This window comes from Panthera pardus, unplaced genomic scaffold (genome assembly GCF_024362965.1).
Source record: "Panthera pardus isolate Hobbes unplaced genomic scaffold, ASM2436296v1 HiC_scaffold_2, whole genome shotgun sequence".
Lineage (NCBI taxonomy): Eukaryota > Metazoa > Chordata > Mammalia > Carnivora > Felidae > Panthera > Panthera pardus.
Window position 1 is genome coordinate 85205645 of NW_026526765.1, and position 3353 is coordinate 85208997.

Genomic DNA, 3353 nt, shown 5'->3' on the forward strand with positions numbered 1-3353 from the left:
TCCATCTGCCCAGAATTATCCTATACAGACAAAGAGGTTATAAGCACCAGAGTCCTCAACAAAATACTAGCAAATCAAATCTGGCAACTTATAAAAAGGATTAAACAATATCATCAAGTAGGATTTATTTGAGAAATGCAAAGATGCATTCAACGTATGAAAATTAATATACTACACCATAGAAGTAGATTAAGGGACCAAAAAATGATCACTTCAGGAAAAGCATTTGACATATCTAACACCTGTCAGGATAAAAAAACTCAAGAATCTAGGATTAAAATAGAAACTCTTCAACCATTATATACAAAAAGAAAACAACCCACAGGTAACATAATACTTCACAGTGAAAAAGTGAACACTTTCTCCTAAGATCACAAATAAGACAAGGAATCCACTTAAGCACTTCTAGTCAACACTGAATGAAAGTTCTAACTAAGGCAATTAGGCACGAAAACTAAATAAAAGGCATTGAGAAAGAACAAGAAGACTCTGTCTAGCTGTGACCAGCTGAGTGCAGCACAGCAGCCCAGGGGCCTAGGGATGTTGGTCTGGGGTGGCGGGGCGGGGGAGTGACTGGAGCACTAGGCTGTCAGCTGGTCCTGCCCAGAAGAGTTCAGCTCTGCTCTACAAGGATATATAATACCTGATTGTTTTGTCCATTTATTATAAGAAAATGGAAACTGACCAGCCAGAGGAAACCTTCCCTGACACCATAACCAATGCTGAATTTGGTAAACACCACATAGAAGATACGGAAGAGGAACAAGACTTTAGAAAATCTAGAAACACTGGTAAGATGGTTGGTTGACTTACACATTCTACTACAGAGCAAGAATGCTGGGGTAGGATTTGGGAAGGAGCCAAGAATATTAAGTTTCCCCATACAGACCACAATTCCAGTGTTTTAGTCCCAGATGGAAGTGGCCCGAGCATATAGTGACTATCAGTGCTGATACTGAAACAATTGGAGAAATTCTGAAGAATTTCTACCTTAGAGGAGGGCCTGCAGTTGCCATCACCCACAGCAACCAATCAGCTCCCACTAGAATCTGATACTGTGGAATGCTTAAAATACCAACACTATAAAGGAAGCAACTTTGACTTCGAGTTGCAACTTGATTCATCAGAGACTGGCAGGAGGAATTACTGGGGTTAAAGGTGCTAAAATCAAAGAACGTTGAGGGAACACACACAACAGTCAGGCTTTTCTAGGACTCCTGTCTTCATTCCACTGACAGAGTTGTTCTCATTGGAGAAAAACTTCATAGGACTGAACAGTGCATCAAGATCATCCATGATCTTATAACAGAGTCACCCATCAAAGGACGTGCACAGCTTAATGATCCCAATTTTTATGATGAAATCTAGGATGGTTTTACAATGTTTGCTGACTGCCATCGACGTCCTGTGGGATTTCCCATGCAGGGGAAAAGCGGTTTTGACAGAATGCCTCCTGGTCAGGGTTGGTGTCCTATGCCTCCATCTAGAAGAGATTATGATGATGTCATCCCTCATCAAGGACCTCCTCGGTCTCTTCCTGAATGAGGTAGCCAGGGTTGAAGCAGAGCTCAGAATCTTCTTCTTCCTCCACTATCACCATCTAAAAGAGGAGATCTAATGGCCTAGGAGGACCTGGAGACCACTATAATGGGAATGTTGGTTTCAGTGCTGACGAAACTTAGAACTCTGTTGCATGGAGCCCATCAGAATGAAAGGTGGTTTATGAACCACAGGGTGGCTCTGGATAGGATTATTCCTATGTAGGGTTGTGGCTCATATGGTTATCTTGGTGGCCCTATTGTTACTACGCAAGTAACTATTCCCAAAGATTTGGCTGGATCTATTATTGGCAGAGGCAGTCAGAGGATTAAACAAATCGTTGTGAGACAGAAGCTTCGATCAAAATTGAAGAACCTTTAGAAGGATCTGAAGATCACACCATTACAATTACAGGAACACAGGACCTGATACAAAATGCACAGTATTGGCAGAATAGCGTGAAGCAGTGTGCAGATGTGGAAGGATTCTAATGCAAGATATTTTTTCTTTTTTTATAGTGTGAAGCAGGATTCTAGAAAGTTCTTCTACAACTAGTGAAGAACTAGAGGAATCCTACATCTTGGTTTTTTTTTTTTCTATTTGTTTCTGTTTAAAAAGCCACCATTACTCTGCTTCATAGGTGTTCTGCGTTCGAGGTGCAGTGAAATCTTTGCTGTTCACCAGAAGAAATCTTTTAGTTTCTTACAAAAAGGAAGGAGGCTGGGGAAGGGTGTGCAAAAATTAACATTAAAATTTTGAAAGAGCAGCACAGTGAATGAATTTTAATTTTTTCTCATTGTTGGTGGTTCTCAAGAAAAAAAACCATGTAATTATTGTGAACACTTTGCTTTGTGGTCATTGTAACATTTTGGGGAGTGAAACAGGGAGGAAAAGTAACAATAGTCCATATGTCCCTGGCATCTATTCATAGCAGTGTGCAGAATGTAATTCTCTTTTGTAAGAAATGTTCTGATTTTTTAAATAAATTTAGTGAACCTATTTTTGGTGTTCATTTTTTTAAGACTGTCATTTTTCAAATGGCTGGATTCCCCAACCCACCCCAAACTAAACACTAAGTTTTGAAACTAAACACTCTGTTTGATATAAATAAATACATCTCTTCTTAAACATAAGCATATCTTGGCAAATTTGTTTCTGGTGACTTCTTGATGATTTGAAAGTCCATTGCTTATGGGGCACCTGGGTGGCTCAGTTGGTTAAGCATCTAACTTCAGTTCAGGTCATGATCTCATGGCTTGTGAGTTCAAGCCCCATGTCAGGCTCTATGCTGACGGCTCAGAGCCTGGAGCCTGCTTCAGATTCTGTCTCCATCTCTCTGCCCCTCTCCCACTCTCACACTGTCTCTCTCTCAAATATAAATAAACACTTAAAAATTATTTGAAAAAAATTTGTTGCTTGAGAAGTAATTCTGTCATATACATTCATGCTTATAGTAAACTGGGGACATTGTTTTTGTTTTTGCAAATGCTTGTCCCTGCCCTGCAGCAGCTTTCGATGCTACTAACTGTGAAGGAGAACCAAGGTGAAGAGCAACTCCACAAATTCAGTAACGGTATAGATATTTGCCAGAAGCCTAATGGCAGCAAGTTTTATTAATCAGAATAATACTTGGTTATGGAAGTGATTGATGCTAAATAAATGATTTTTGTTAGATAATTTTCTCACCTATAGTCAAACTGTCAGCCTGCTAGTGTCTTTTAAACTTTGCAAATATATATATATTTTTCCCATTGTATTCAAATTGAAGTAAAAAGATGTGCCATTTCTTTGTGGTATATTGGATTTTATAGGAA

At 39.3% G+C, this 3353-nt stretch overlaps 1 pseudogene; it reads left to right on the plus strand.

Annotated features, from left to right (window-relative positions):
- Positions 1-673: 673 nt before the first annotated feature.
- On the plus strand, positions 674-2110 carry LOC109275067 (heterogeneous nuclear ribonucleoprotein K-like; annotated as a pseudogene).
- The last annotated feature ends 1243 nt before the right edge of the window (positions 2111-3353 follow it).